Consider the following 17,671-nt stretch of genomic DNA (forward strand, 5'->3'; position numbering starts at 1 on the left):
CTCCCTCAATGTGATCAAGACAAAGGAGATGATTGTGGACTACAGGAAAAGGAGGACCAAGCACGCCCCCATTCTCATCGATGGGGTTGTAGTGGAGCAGGTTGAGAGCTTCAAGTTCCTTGGCGTCCACATCACCAACAAACTAACATGGTCCAAGCACACCAAGACAGTTGTGAAGAGGGCACGACAAAACCTATTCTCCCTCAGGAGACTGAAAAGATGTGGCATGGGTCCTCAAAAGGTTCTACAGCTGCACCATCGAGAGCATCCTGACGGGTTGCATCACTGCCTGGTACGGCAACAGCTCGGCCTCCGACTGCAAGGCACTACAGAAGGTAGTGCGTATGGCACAGTATATCACTGGGGCCAAGCTTCCTGCCATCCAGGATCTCTATACCAGGCGATGTCAGAGGAAGGCCCAAGTTATGTCAAAGACTCCAGCCACCCTAGTCATAGACTGTCCTCTCTGCTACCGCACGGCAAGCGGTACCGGAGCGCCAAGTCTAGGTCCAAGAGGCTTCTAAACAGCTTCTACCCCCAAGCCATAAGACTCCTGAACATCTAAACAAATGGCTACCCAGACTATTTGCATTGCCCCCCCCCCTCTCTTTTACACTGCTGCTACTCTCTGTTATTATCTATGCATAGTCACTTTAATAACTCTACCTACATGTACATATTACCTCAATTATGTCAACTAACTGGCACAATGACTGTAATGTGTACGCTGGGAGTCGGGAAGCAAGTTCAGGGAATTAATACATTTAATGAATGAACGAAATCTAATACAAAACAAGAAACACGAACAACGCACAGACATGAAACTGAAACAGAAACAATAGGGGAAGGAACCAAAGGGAGTGACATAAATAGGGCAGGTAATCAAGGAGGTGATGGAGTCAAGGTGAGTGTCATTAGGCGCTGATGCACGTAATGAAGGTGACAGGTGTGCGCAATAATCAGCAGCCTGGTGACCTAGATGCCGGAGAGGGAGCACACGTGACAGTTCCCCCTCCCCGACCCGCGGCTCCAGCAGCAAGACGACGACCAAAATGACGATCCTGGGGATCAGGAGTTGACCAGTCACCTCTGCTGAGGAACGGGAACCTGTCAATCTGGATGAGGTGCGGGAGCATGTTGACCTAGAGCGCCGGAGAGAGCATACATGACAGTACCCACTCCCTGGCGCGCGGCTCCAGCCACAGGACGCCAACCTAGGACGCACAGGACACCCCGCTGAGGTGCAGAAACCTGTGAGAACCTGACAAGCTGGATGAAAACTCCCTGTTTGCTTCTGTCGAGGCACAGGAACCAGTTCATGGGAGCCTATCGAGCCTGCTGATGCATGTGTGCCTGTCGAGCCAGCAAAGGCATGTGAGCATATCGATCCCGCTGAGGTATGGAAACCTGTCGAGCCAGCTGAGGCATGAGAGTCCAACGAACCGTCTGAGGCCAACCTGGTAGCTCCGGTACTGACACCCGGACCCAACATCACCTCCAACACACAAAAAAACACTCCCTGCTTCCCTTTGGTGAGGCGTTATTCTTTAACGTGTGCACTGGGAGTCGGAAGCAAGTTCAGGGAGTGAATCATTTAATCAATAAACGAAACATAATACAAAATACAAACAAGGCACAGACATGGTGATAGGTGTGCACAATAATCAGCAGCCTGGTGACCTAGAGGCCGGAGAGGGAGCACATGTGACATTGACTCTGTACCGGTACCCCCTGTATATACTGCTGCTCTTTAATTATTTGTTACTTTATCATTGTTTGGGGGGAGGTATTCTTCTTAAAACTGCTCTGTTGGTTAAGGGCTTGTAAGCAAGCATTTCACTGTAAGGTGTTTTCGGCACATGTGACAAATACAATTTGATTCGATTTTTTGATTTGATTGGAAATGGCTTTCGATTGTCAATTATACCCAAACAGGGTTTTTGAAAAATACACAGAGACATGATTACACATTTGTGGAATTCTGTACTCTGAAACAAGTTGTGAGACAAACAGGCATAAACGATGAAGGTAAAATATAGCACAAAAAACAGGATTGGGAAAAACAGAATCATCTTCCAAATGGATTTGGAGGGAGGCGGGGGGCTAAATCGGTGTTGTTCATTTGTGATGGACTTGGCGTGAGACTTGTGCTTGGATAAAGAAAAGACGGTTACACCAGAAATCGGCTGTTCCTTGATTGTTGCTGTATACAGTCTGTAGCGTTTTCCCTCTTCTTACCTTCTAACAAACGATGCAGAACCTGATGCACCACAATCACCCATTAATCCCTCTCTCTGCCGGATCCCAGCCAGGTAATTACTGTTTAAAAATATTTCATCCCATTCTCTCAAGAAAAGGAGACAAGTGGAAACAAAGACAACACTGTTCTGAACAATGACAAAGGGACGCTTTAAATTCTCTCCCTTTCTCTGGTAGAATTGGTGGCTTTGTTTGCACACAGTGCAAGGTGTCTGAAACTAAATCTGTTGCTATTTCATATTCAAATGTTGCAGTCACGCTCTAGTTTCTACACTGAGAAGTTGGGTCTATGTCTTTGTGGGGGAGGGACACATCTGCTCACTGCAATGTCCATGGAGCCACTGTCGTGTCTTTACTATCATTAAATGAAGACTTTGAGTTTTTATCAAAGATTCTCTGTAATTAGTATTACGCGATCAAATGTATTAATCATGTAACTGTAATTAACTAGGAAGTCGGGGCACCAAGGAAAATATTCAGATTACAAAGTTATCATTTCCTAAAATAACTTTTCAGATATTTTATCTGATCAATTAGTCTTCAAATTAATTAATTATTTACTTTACCTCACGTTACTCTCATTCCAAACGTTGTAAATAGTTAGTTATCTGCACGAACCCAGTCTTCAATATGAGTCATCCATACATCAATTGTCTTAAATCATGTATTTATTACTAACTAAGTAATTCACAGAAATGCATATACAAACAAACAAGGTAAATATGGTTACAAGAAATGATAGGGGAATGTGCCCTAGTGGGCTAAACCGGCATTGCGGCTTGTTAGACAAAAGGGGAAGTGGGGTTCAACTGAGATGAGACACTACAAAGTTGATAATTATAACAATTGAAATGTTAATCCTTTGCACATGAACACTCACTCATTCGGGAACAATTGCAATCAATATATATATTTACGCTCAGTGTGTTGTTGGGATCTTTGTTGAAAAGTTTGTTTCTGTTGGAGAGTTTTATCTGTCTCTCTCTCTCTGTTTTGGTTAGAGGGGATAGTTCGGAGCGACATTCATTCATGTTTTTGTAGATGGATGTTTCGGTGGTTGTCGTTCTTCACATTCAATGATACTGAATTCCTAGCTGCAGACTAGTAATTAATATCAAAGACTTGTTCTTATTCTGTCGGTATCGATGTGGCATGGTTAAAAGATTCAGCAATGGTCTGCAACCTTTGTACTCCCGTGATTGAGAGAAACATGGTCTGGTGATAATTTCTCAAAGTTGGGTTTTATTCGGAATTGCAGAAAAGGGCCTGTCCCAGGATGCATGACCCTAACTGGGCTCAGGGGCTATCCTCTGATTTAGTTAACTCCAATTCCCTTTTTGAGTTTTCCTTCATTAAACAGTCCAAAATCACATTGTAAAATTGTGTAAACAGTATCATACTCACTCATTCATCTTATACAACAATCATATCTGAGGCTATTATATAAACAGTGTTATCGTAATGTGGCCACACCGTCTCCCATGAGCTTCCCCAAGTTGTAACAAACGGACCAGTTCGTAGCTGGATTCGTCACCGATCTTTTATACTTTCTCCGGAACATGAAATTTGTCGGACCTCGAGTTCTGTGAGGTGGAAGAAATTCCTTTGTTCTCTATGAAACTTCACTCTATCTCTATACTGTGTGGCCATGAGGTGATCCTCAGGAATTTACGACCTCTCTCTGACCACAGGAGGTATGGAGAGGGGGATGGGGCTTGCTGTACCCAAAGAGGGCAACGTCATGACACCACTCTGTGTACTTGCCTTGCACAAAGTTTAAACCAAGTGGAAAGCTACATTTGAACTCATAATTATCATGGCAAAAGATTTGATCACATTGCAGTATGAATATAAACTATGAAAAAAAAGAAACGTTCCTTTTTCAGGACCCTGTCTTTCAAAGATAATTCCTAAAAATCCAAATAACTTCACAGATCTTCATTGTAAAGGGCTTAAACACTGTTTCCCATGCTTGTTCAATGAACCATGAACAATTAATGAACATTTACGCGTGGAACAGTCGTTAAGACACTAACAGCTTACAGACGGTAGGCAATTAAGGTCACGGTTATGAAAACTTAGGACACTAAAGAGGTCTTTCTACTGACTCTGAAAAACACCAAAAGAAAGATGCCCAGGGTCCCTGCTCATCTGCATGAACGTGCCTTAGGCATGTTGCAAGGAGGCATGAGGACTGCAGATGTGGCCAGTGCAATAAATTGCAAAATCTGTACTGTGAGACGCCTAAGACATCGCTACAGGGAGACAGGACGAACAGCTGATTGTCCTCGCAGTGGCAGACGACATGTAACAACACCTGCGCAGGATCAGGTCATCTGAGCATCACACCTGCGGGACAGGTACACGATGGCAACAACAACTGCCCGAGTAACACCGGGAACACACAATCCCTCCATCAGTGCTCAGACAGTGCTCTTCACTGACGAGTCGCGGTTTTGTCTCACCAGGGGTGATGGTCGGATTCGCGTTTATCATTGAAGGAATGAGCGTTACACCGAGGCCTGTACTCTGGAGTGGAATCTATTTGAGGGTGAAGGGTCCGTCATGGTCTTGGGCGGTGTGTCACAGCATCATCGGACTGAGCTTGTTGTCATTGCAGGCAATCTCAACGCTGTACATTACAGGGAAGACATCATCCTCCCTCATGTGCTACCCTTCCTGCAGGCTCATCCTGACATGACCCTCCAGCATGACAATGCCACCAGCCATACTGCTTGTTCTCTGCAAGACAGGAATGTCAAGTGTTCTGCCATGGCCAGCGAGGAGCCAGGATCTCAAATCAATTGAGTACGTCTGGAACCTGTTGGATTGGAGGGTGAGGGCCAGGGCCATTCCCCCCAGAAATTTCCGGGAACTTGCCTTAGTGGAAGAGTGGGGTAACATCTCACAGCAAGAACTGGCAAATCTGGTGTCGTCCATGAGGAGGAGATACACTGCAGTACTTAATGCAGCTGGTGGCCACACCAGATACTGACTGTTACTTTTGATTTCGACCCCCCCTTTGTTCATGGACACATTATTCCATTTATGTTAGTCACATGTCAGTGGAACTTGTTAAGTTTATGTCTCAGTTGTTGAATCTTGTTATGTTCATACAAATATTTACACATGTTAAGTTTGCTGAAAATTAACACAGTTGACAGTGAGAGGACGTTTCTTTTTTTGCAGAGTTTACTAATATGTATGATTCTGTCCTTAGAGAGTAGCATGTTCATCCATTCACAACCTGTCCTATTTGTGTGTACAGTCAACCCTCAGATTGTGACCTCTTCCTGACACTGTAACTATTGAAGCCAATAACCAAGGCTGTGCTGTTTAGACAGTTGAAGATACGTGTAGGTGACATGGATTAATGAGATAAACCAGACCTGAGTGACATGCCAGCTGTATTGTGGGAAAGTTTTGAATCAGCTCAGAGATATGACATGATCTGATTATGATCATCTTCAGCATTTGACATGTTCTGCACCACCGTAAAAGAACATATGAGCAACCAGATTAACTATTCCTCAACCCCTTGTAAAATACCATAGAGGTGATGTTTGCACACTGAATCTGTTATACTTTTATAAGTGGTTTGTGCAAAGAATGAGTATCAGTCTAACTATCAAAAGGGCAAGTTAAGTAAAATAGAAAAAAATATGCTAGATCACAACACTATCTCAAAATATTCCCACCTCTCAGAGATCTGAGGCATTGAAAATATCTATTTCTCAGGTTCTTAATTTGTAAATTAAGTCTTGGTTATATTGTGACATTTTGCCCCTAAAAATAGATGACAATGCTACACATAGCAGGAGGTGTGAAATGCTGGCTGTGGCAGGAGATGTCATGATAAGTAAGTAGGCAATGCTCAGAGGGAACATCAAACACTCCGTTTGCCACAGTATGAATCCTGCACGTGACAGCATAATACTATATAGCCTATGTCTTTACATGTCCATTGACTAGCCTCAGAATGTCAAAATACTGTATATTCACATACAATGTAGTGGACATAAATGACATCTTCATGATATTTACTGAACATCTTCTCTGTGTGGCTTTCCAGCAGACTAGACGCTGTGTTAAGTATTGCTTCCTCTCACAGGTCGGAGTTCAAATTGCACATTTTGGTCACTAAAATAACAACTTACTCCCCAATCCAGCACGCAGTAAACATTGAACAGCACCATACATGGTCACCACCTCCCCTGGTGAGTTAGTTATAGCCCCCTAACTAACTCTGAGCCGTATGATGCTGATGCCCCTCTCAAGGCAACCTTGTGCCTGTTTGTATTGCCGGTTGTGTGAGCACAGGCGGTGGAGTCAGCGATACTGCTGGGTAATGCAGAGGAGAGGAGCTCAGGTGTGCTGACAGGTAGTGCTCAAGGCCCTCAGGGGCCCCATGGGAAATCAGATGCTGTGCTACTCTCACCAAATGAGTGTGTTTACCAATCAGGAAAAACAAACACACGTACACAGAGGATGGCTGTTCCTCTGTGTGAGTGGAGAAGAGACAATGTACTGAACTACCAGGGCATAGTAGGAGTGAGAGCGGGTATCAAGTGCTGTCGTGAACGAGGGGTTCCGCACAGGGACGGAACCGACGCTTTATGGAGCCAATGCATTTAATACCGACAAGGACATTTTATGAACAATAGTTGTTTTATTGGAACAAATTAAAGGGAAGGTATTCACACTGTGCAGTCTACCAGCCTGGTCTCAAAGATTAGACGTAACATAATACATGTAAATCTGGAACACTTCAATTAGTATGATATGTTACGTTTGGTATGGTTACTTACATAAGACACATGGTTACTTAAGGCAAAAACGTGGGTGGGTGGGTGTATAACACAAACGTCTAGCAACGCAAAGGTTGCGAGTTTGAATCTCATCCCGGACAACTTTAGCATTTAGCTAATTAGCAACTTTTCAACTACTTACTACTTTTTAACTACTTTGCAACTACTTAGCATGTTAGCTTACCCTAACCCTAACCTGAACCCTTTTAGCTAATCCTTCTCCTAACCCTAAGCGTAACCATTTTAGCTAACCATTTAACCTAACTCCTAAACTTAACCCTGACCTCAACCCTAAACCCCAGCTAGCTTCAGTTAGTCACCTAGCTAGAATTCGAAAAATACCATACGTTTTGTGAATTTGTACCTTATTGTACGCTTTGCTAATTCGTAACATATAATACAAATTGTAAATCGTAACATATCATACAAAATGGAGTGCCTCGGATTTATATACACAATAATACGAAATGCTCTGAGATCAGGTTGTGAGTCTACAGGCTATAAGGCCCATTGGTTTGTAGGTGGACCGACTTTGCAATAACTTTAATAACTATTACTTCATCATCAATGCACATCCAAATGTATAACAGATCAAATCAACTTTCTAAATGATACAACAAAATGCCAAATCAGAGGACGGTTGGAGAACAAATTGGCTGTAATGTTTTTTAACCTCTCTCAGTGGGATTATTGGTTTGCACTGTGTGTGCTATTCTACAGAGAACCCATAGTAGAGTGTGTTTCTCAACCCCAATGTGCAGTCTCATACACTACAAACACAAAGAATTAACTTCTGAGGGTTTAATGCCTAAATGCAAGAAAATGGATGTGAAATTATCACGGGGAAACAGCAGGATGTGAAAAAAGAGCCTCTTTAAGCCCACAAACACACTGCTTCTGACATGGAAACCTGGCCAAGCCCATGGTTTTCTCTAATCCCAGCTACAGACTGATGCTATAGGTGTGTGTGTGTTCTCCTTTTTAATTAGAATTCTTTCTGCCAAAATATGTGTTTTGTTGTTGTGACCAGTAAAAAAAAATCAAACATCATGGTTGACAGAAAAATATACAATGAATCAGTGAGATGCAGAGTGCCAAGGTGTCTGGAATCACTACTAATTGAATATGTGATTATGATGGCTGATATAGTGTAAAAAATGACCACCAACACTATAAGATCATATAATTGAAAGAAAACTGTAACAAAGATACAAATATAGATAATAGTAATAACAATGCAAAATGCAAAAGTAACACCTCAAGGAAATGACAGGTCTGATTAATCTTTACATGGTTGCTTTTCCTCCCTGTATTTGAGCTCTTATGAAGCTGAAACCCAAGAGGACCGTGCTCAAAGGACATGCAGGTTGACGCTCCCTTAACCTTGAGCAATAATATATCATTACCTCCTCTGTGTGTAGCTAGAAATAAACAGACTGTATAGCAGCTAAACAAACAACTTTTATTGCTACTCCAGGGCTTTGCTGCATGCTTATCTGCACCCCCATAATCACAAAGAATGCCAAAGTTGAACTGATTCCTTTCCCTACAATTATGTAAATACTGTTTTGTACAATGTTGACTATAAGATTAGAAAGCAATGGGGTGTTTTAATGTAAATGGTGTTGAAATATATTCTATTTATCTATTTGGACATGCTTTCTCATTTCATTTCTATAACGTCATATTGACATTAGGGGGTGCTGGAATACTTCAGAGGGGAAATGTTTAGGAGAGTTTGATTTGAGTTGTGATGATACAGAGAGCTTGAAATCTCATATCATTTTAAGAACTTTATAACACTTTTCATTTAAAGAAGGATTTTGATGAATAGAATGAAGACATCCAAATCTAAATCGCAATACTATACAATCCACAGTAAAGCGCATTTAGGAATATTCTGGAAATAATGTTTATTCCAAATGTAAAAGGTATTTTGCATATGACAAAAAATGCTAATTTTCACATACTGTATTCCACATGTATATCCATTTGAATGTATGTAAAAGCATGCAAATAGTTATACATCAATATCATATACTCAGTCCATCATCCACAGAGGGTGAATCTAGCATCAAATCTATCATACAAGCTCAACTCAAACTTCTACCAAGTAACTTATTCAAAGTAAAACTCATGAATTATTTAAGAGAACACATTTCCCCTTGTTTATTTATATATACATATGTATAAAATATCATTTATTCTAAGAGGGTCTATAAATCAAAAGTATTCCTGGAGAATAACAGATAAGTGAGGTTATTGTGCAATGAGGCCAGCTGGTGGTAATAATTTAATGACGTTTTACAGGCGCTATAAAGACAGAAAACAGATGTGGCATTAAGGATTATAAAGTTGGTAAAACTTTTAACAAGTGAGATGTATTTCGGCAGTACAACAACACAACCACAGAATAAAAGGAATTTACACATCCTTCAATTCCAAAGCTATCAATCACACGCATGTTATTCCTCTGGGAGCGTCTTTACATGCATATTTATCAGCTCAACATGCTAATTCCCGCTGCTATACGCCCGCCAGGCACGTCTCCGGGCGTGTTTATGACTCATAATTGTTGATATCCTTTGATATATTTCTCTCAACTAAGACATCATTTGGCTTTTGTGGTCTAAAGTCAATGAGGCACAATGACCCGGGCTTTCAATTCAAATTTACAGTTCAATATCTATTATATGCTATTCAGAGCCTGCAGAGGGACTGCTCAAATGATAGGAGTTGACAGCTATGTATTGTAATGCTCTTTGCTAGGAATACAATAAAGCTCAGGTCAAGGTTAGCTAATTGAATTGAGAATCTGGTTAATAATGGAGGCGGTTTCTGCTGCATTTGGTGGTGTAAATGTCCCTGGTGTTATCTATAGCTGTTTCCTTAAGTATCTTGAATTAAGACTGAGAAAGAATCTGTGCCATATTGCACGAGAAGATGCACTTACAAAACAGTTTTTTTTAGAAGTTTCAGTTCCTCTGCTAAACAATTAACTCAGAATCGTTGTAGGCATATAAGAGTGCCACATTGAAAATGCAAGATCATCAGCATGCATTTACATTGCTAAGGAGCATCTATGGCAGATGTATGAAGCATCTCAGCATAAATTCAACACTGTTGTGGGGAATGAGTGGGAGATCTTTCTCGCTATCTCTCTGTCCCCCCCACCCCCCTTCTCTTTCCCGCAGACACCTGCCGCCAAGCGCACACCTCCAGGGAACAAACATCTGAGAAATGCAATTTGAGCGTTTCAGCGCCACAAAGAGAAGACAAACAATGCTGGGAAAAACGAGGGGATAAACACGCGCAGATTTGACGCTGGACAAACATGTCGCGTTCCTCCAATTCACAAACGGCCTTGCCACGTTCCACGAGCACAGGTGTGGAAATTCAAGGACAAACTTGATTGCGGCGGTGGCCGTTGTTGTTGGTTTGTTTGCTTGTTTGTTCCATCATTGTTTCACAGGTTGGCTCCTTGAGGGATATAGTCATTTAGCTTGCCAGCAGGAGGACATGGTTCCTAGGCTGTGAGGACGAGAGTCTATCTTGTTAAACATGGGGTTAGAAGATGAAATGGACAAGCAGGGATCGTTCATTCACCTGCATTCAAGAGCATGCCAAAAAACACGAACTGATAGTTTTGGCTAATTCGATGTTTGTCTCTCACACTCGCCTCCCTAGAAATATGATATACGTAAGTAAACTGTAAACTGACTGGTGCACACAAACAGCCTACCAAGATTGGGTTTATTATTATTTTTTATGCATTTATTTTTTACTTCAGTTTATTTTAGTAAATACTTTCTTAACACGTATTTTTCTTAAAACTGCATTGTTGGTTAGGGGCTTGTAAGTAAGCATTTCACTGTAAGGTCTAAACCTGTTGTATTCAGCGCATGTAACAAATAACATTGATTTTATTTTATTTACTAGTTTGTAGTTCTGGAAGTGAGGTTGGTAGAGAAGAAATATCTTGTCTCCTCTTTTCAAAAACCTGAGAAAGGACATTTAAAAAATAAATTTTTTGACTCTAGCTTTCTAGTTCCACTGAACCATATGATGCTGATGACCCTCTGAAGGGTTAGAGCTAATTGTAACGGTTGTCTTAGGTGGAAGAAGATGAAGAGGACCAAGGTGCAGCGTGGTACGTGTTCATGGTAGATTTAATAAAGAAACTGAACACTAGAACAAAAAAACAACAAAGCGGAACAAACAAAACAGTTCTGTCAGGTGATACACACAAAACAGAAAACAACTACCCACAAACACAGGTAGGAACAGGCTCCCTAAGTATGGTTCTCAATCAGAGACAACGATTGCCAGCTGCTTCTGATTGGGAACCATACCAGGCCAAACACATAGAAATACAAAACCTAGACTACAAAACATAGAATGCCCACCCCAACTCACACCCTGACCAAACTAAAACAGAGACATAAAAAATGAACTAAGGTCAGAACGTGACAGTACCCCCCCCCCCCCCCCCCCCAAAGGTGCAGACTCCGGCCGCAAAACCTAAACCCATAGGGGAGGGTCTGGGTGGGCATCTGTCCGCAGTGGCGGCTCTGGCGCGGGACGTGAACCCCACTCCACCTTAGTCTGGGCCTACTTAGGTGGCGCCTTTGGAGAGGCGACCCTTGCCGCCGACTCCGGGGACCCCGTCAGCCGGCCCCGAATAGATGGGAGACTCTGGCAGCACCGGAGTGAAGGGCGACTCTGGCAGCGCCGGAGTGAAGGAAGGGCGACTCTGGCAGCGCCGGAGTGAAGGGCGACTCTGGCAGCGCCGGAGTGAAGGGCGACTCCGGCAGCGCCGGAGTAGTGAAGGGCGGAGTGAAGGGTGACTTTGGCAGCGCTGGAGTGAAGGGCGACTCTGGCAGCGCCGGAGTGACGGGCGGCTCTGGCAGCTCCTGACTAACGGGCGGCTCTGGCAGCTCCTGACTGACGGGCGGCTCTGGAAGCGCTGGACAGGAGGGAGGCTCTGGAAGCGTTGGACAGGCAGGAGCACCTGGAGGGAGGAGACGGAGAGACAGCCTGGTGCGTGGGGCTGCCACAGGAGCCCTGGTGCGTGGACGAGGCACCGGATGGACCGGACCGTGGAGGCGCACTGGAGGTCTTGAGCACCGAGCCTGCACAACCTGTCCTGGCTGGATACCCCCTGTAGTCCGGCAAGTGCGGCGGGGTGGAACAGACCGCACTGGGCTGTGCTGGCGAACCGGGGACACTGTGCGTAGGGCTGGTGCCATATAACCCGGGCCGAGGAGACTCACTGGTGACCAGATGTGCTGAGCCGACTTGATTATTCCTGGCTCGATGCCCACTCTAGCCCAGCCGATAAGAGGAGCTGCGATGTAGCGCACCGGGCTATGCCTGCGCACTGGGGACACCGTGCGCCTCACGGCATAACACGGTGCCTGCCCGGTCAACTTCTCGCTACGGTAAGCACGGGGAGTTGACTCAGGTCTCCTACCTGACTTAGCCACACTCCCCGTGTGCCTCCCCCAATACATTTTGGGGCTGCCTCTCGGGCTTCCTTGCCAGCCGTGTTCCCTCAAAGCGCTGGCTCCCTGTACCTGCTGCCTCCCCTCTCCTGGCTGCCTCCACCTGTTCCCATGGGAGGCGATCGCTTCCAGCCAGGATCTCCTCCCAGGTGTAGGAACCCTTCCCGTCCAGAATGTCCTCCCATGTCCATGAGTCCATTACACGCTGCTCCTGGTGACCACGCTGCTTGGTCCTTTTTTGGTGGGTAGTTCTATAACGGTTGTCATAGGTGGAAGAAGGTGAAGAGGACCAAGGTGCACCGTGGTACGTGTCCATGGTAGATTTAATAAAGAAACTGAACACTAGAACAAAACGAACAAACGAAACAGTTCTGTCAGGTGATACACACAAAACAGAAAACAACTACCCACAAACACAGGTGGGAACAGGCTACCTAAGTATGGTTCTCAAATATAGACAACGTTTGCCAGCTGCCTCTGATTGGGAACCATACCAGGCCCAACACATAGAAATACAAAACCTAGACTACAAAACATAGAATGCCCACCCCAACTCACGCCCTGACCAAACTAAAACAGAGACATAAAAAAGGAACTATGGTCAGGACGTGACACTAATATTGTGAAGAGTGTTTCATTTCCCCTCTAATCTGTGAATGTAAAGAACAAGTCAGATGTGTCATGTTTCATTTATAAATGACAAATAATAATAATAATGTGGGTGTCAAAACTGTCAAAAGTTATTTTACATAATGTAGTTAATAGCCATCCCCTGCGATGACACTGCTAGAGGAAACATCTTAAATCCACTTAATTCAAATCAACAACAACCCAGGTGTGTGAAAAATGGAAGGGCTGGCAGAAATATGAATTATTAATGGTGAATTTAAGTATTATAACAGAAAATCAATGAACATAGCTGGCTTAATTAACATGCAAAATGTTTTCCATAATCCAGCACAGTATAATTATGCCTCGCTATTCTGGAACACGTTAGCTTTAGCTTTTTCTAAAGTACACAACACCTGTTTACTTGGTTTGCTCTTTTTTCCCCCACTCATAATGTTAACAGACCTCTTAAATAATGTTCAGCCATGAGTTTATACTGAATCTGGACCTAATCACTTGAAGCAGGATGTGAACTTCATGTCCAAGGTCTGGAATAACATAGTAATATGACTTAAGGTGGACTGTTAAATAACGGTAAACCTAATGGGACTTTTCACGACAAGTTATGATTGCTAGACATGCTTAATCACTGACCATGTATAGGATCTTAATTTGATCCCTCTTTTGTTGCTGAGAATTTGTGCAGGAAATGCAAACTTGTAACGTATTTTACTTTTAAAAAGGCTTCTAAAGTTTGTAATTTCCACTTTAAAATGTCAGACTTGATTTGCCATAACGAAAAATGTATCAATGTCCATTGATCAACAAAATGTCCATTAACTATAATCTACATAAGAAATTCACATTTCCTCTTGTTGCTGGACTATTTTCCTACTGTAGCAAGCTGGCTCAAATTCAGATCCTACATCTATACATAATGATCAATCTCAGTTATTGATTGAAGAAAACACTGTAACATGTCTAGTAATCACTGATTAACACTGACACTACAAGTGTGACCAGTGGCACTGAGCAAGACTTCCCATCATTCCTGAAGGAGAACGCAGAACAGCTTGAGCGGGCACCAACGTGGGACTGGGATTTTTTGGCAAGTCCAACTTTATCAGCATAAACATGTGTTAACGAAAACAAACACAACCCAGACTGCTAATTAGCACTTGGTTGGACCTCTGTCCCTATTCCTCATCATCAGAGTCAAAATGGCCACTCCCCCCCCACCATCCAGGAACCTGCAGGAAACCTGTACCCCATGATACAACCCTTGTTACACAGAATAATATGTTGACACATCTCTACCCCCAGTCAAACCCATTATTTCCCATGCAAAGTTACAAATTACACAAGTGACACCAGGCTGGTATCTTCCGGGCCATGTGGTCTGAACCAACGCCAAATCCGACACCACTAATTGTACTAATTGCCTAAGCCCGGCCAACACTTTTCATTGGTCCGGAGCCTGCAATGTCACAGGAAGCTAATGAGAGCTAAATAATGTATGTGAACCCCTCTAATTGCACCATTTCTCATTTTAGTTACCAATTCCGGAATCAGAGGCGGGATGCCAAAATATTGCTGGTAATCATTGTTGTGCTAAATATCAATACCAAGCCAAATCTTTCAGGTAAACACAATATGTGTAGAGTTGGAGCTGAATCAGGTCTTGAAGCAGTGCCTTTTCTTTCCCTGGACAGTATGATCATCACACTGCATGTTATGGTCTAAAAAAGGTGGATGTATTACTATAATTTTGGATCATATGATTAATACAGCGTTGCAAAATAAAACTATTCCTCTATTGCGAGACTGAAAGCAATCAATTCAGTGAATAATCTCTAACTGAAACATGCCCACCATGGGTTAATATAGTACTGTATTTATTCTAGATGTGCCAACTGATGCATACAGTATCATCAGGTAACCAGTCTATTCTGGCATATGCCACCTGGGGGTGGGCGTATGTGTGTGTGTATGTGCGGGTGCGTGTCTGTGTGAGAGAGAGAGCGCGCGTGTGTGTGTGTGCATGTGCATGCGTGCGTTGCTTCACTTCTGGCCGGTTTCCCATCCCAGCACACACCGGCCACTTCTCCGCCTAGTCCTATCAACAGGGAAGCTGTAATTTAGCAGTAAATTCAATCATCCAAATAGCTGAATATTTAATGGTATTAAAGCACAGCCTAAAAGAGATGTATTATTTATTTACTCCCTATAGTGTAACCTCTATTCAGGCAACATCAGGTGGTCCTGTAAATATAGTCCATCTAACGCACATGTTAAATTATTGACCAATAATCTATCATAATTCATGTCACCGAAAACTTAATAATGCTCACCAGGCCAGCACGGTTCTCTCCCCCCTGTGACCCAAACCTGCACAGGCGGAGCCCAATGCCCTACAGTACCAAGGTGGTGCCAAGGTTGATATACTGGGAAACATATCAAGCCTGAGATCAGTTCTAAAGTACCGTACCTACTAAAGGACATGACACTGTGTTCATTTGTAGTGTTTACAATAATGTGAGGCTTCACTGTTGCCTCAACGCACAACACCATCAAAGCACATCTGCAGTTTCACCCTCTCGCGTTCAGTGGGAGATACGGTCTAAGATATAGCATGTACATTCAGGAAAAGAAAAGCAATTTAAGTAGCTGGTTTACTGGCATGATTGGTAAGATGTTCTATTTTAAAGACAGTATGTCTATGTGCTCTCTCTCTCTCTCGCTCTATAATTTTGCATCATCATCATGATGATGTGGCCAGCGATACTTTGCTTCTTGAAAGGCCAATATCTTGAAAACTTGACTTCTGATATGCAAAACATTTTTGGGACTATATCAACAGTGGATGAATGAAAAGAAATACCAAAAGATCATTTTGTGACACATTTTTCATATTGTTGGCTCCAGGTTTCAAACCAGCAACCTTTTGGTTACTGGCACAACGCTCCTACCTTGAGGCTACATTTATATAGAGTGTTTTATTCAAGCATCTTGATAAAAGTGGTGGAACAAACTCCCTCACGACGCCAGGACAGCGGAGTCAATCACCTCCTTCCGGAGACACCTGAAACCCCACCTCTTTAAGGAATACCTGAGGGTAATCCCTCTACCCCCTCCCCTGAAAAGATTTAGATTACTGTTCCACTGGAGGTCATAAGGTAAATGTTTTATTCTGGATAAAGCATCTTGATAAAAGCACTGTACTGTATAGCTTGGTTTACTGTGTTGCAATACTATCAAGAGGACTGCCCTTGTTGATTGATCTCTCTGTGAGGATATGACCTCACGTACAGTATTCAGTATTCTTCAGTGTTCTCAGATACTAAATGAATGGGTCATTAGATCTACAATATAAATTGACCTGTACAATGATCACACAATCGTGTTGTATCAATACAATATCATGTCGCATAATCACCTTAATCAAAACAATAGTTGTCAATACAACTAATACAATAATAACAAATAGGCTAAAGAACGTTACAGGCAGAAAACATTTAAGAATTTAATCACATTATGAGATTTGAGCTATATTGTAATTCGACAGGGATAAATATTCAGTAGCCTATTTACAAGACAAATATAGACAAGTAAGAGAGAAAAACGAAAGAAAATATTCAACAGGATTAACAAGAGCATAACATAAATGTTCCGTGAGGTGTCATCGATAAAAGGATTTGAAATGATTCATCTACATAAAACGAACATCAAGATTGTCATACCATCACTGTATTATACTGTATCAGCTTTATCTGCACGTCAATCTAGCCAAATCAAAATTGGAGCTGTATTTTTCCTTCTTGTTGTATATTAACACACGGTCTGCATTTAGAGTGTAACAACTAGATTACTTAGTCGCCTCGGGTTACTGCTCTTTTAATAATAGCTGCCACTAAAGTGACAAACTTCCATTGTGCTGCAACCAAAGACACAATGTCATCTTCAATTAATTCATCAGCAATCAATTGGTTGGATTTGCCACGAAATGAATCGACATGGGATTCATTTTTATTTCAATCAATAGGCTATGATACAATCCCAATAGACTGTCACTGATCTAATAAAACATACATTAGTTTCATTTGGTCTTACATTTTGTGTTGGGTATTTTATGTAGGGGGAGTAGGGGGAGGGGGAGATGTAGGGGGAGTTGTAGCATTATTTTCCCCTCACATATTAATGTTTGGGGGTTGAAGACTGTATATGGATCCACATTCTATTTGATGTCATATTTGCCTAAGCCTATCCCAGAGAAGCTATGTCATGCAATTTGACAATTCTGCACCAGCTACTAATAACACATTGTTTCTAGTATGTTTTGTGTCATATAATGTGAGAACCCCTTATCCAAAGGCACTTGCTGTGGCAAACCCAAGTGTTATTACATACATCAGAGGAGGCCGTGGAATTGTCAGTACTTAAAGAGAGTTGCTTCTGATACCTGCCTTGGATGATCATTGGACGTTCACACGG

The sequence above is a fragment of the Oncorhynchus nerka genome, linkage group LG3 (genome assembly GCF_034236695.1).
Source record: "Oncorhynchus nerka isolate Pitt River linkage group LG3, Oner_Uvic_2.0, whole genome shotgun sequence".
Taxonomy (NCBI): domain Eukaryota; kingdom Metazoa; phylum Chordata; class Actinopteri; order Salmoniformes; family Salmonidae; genus Oncorhynchus; species Oncorhynchus nerka.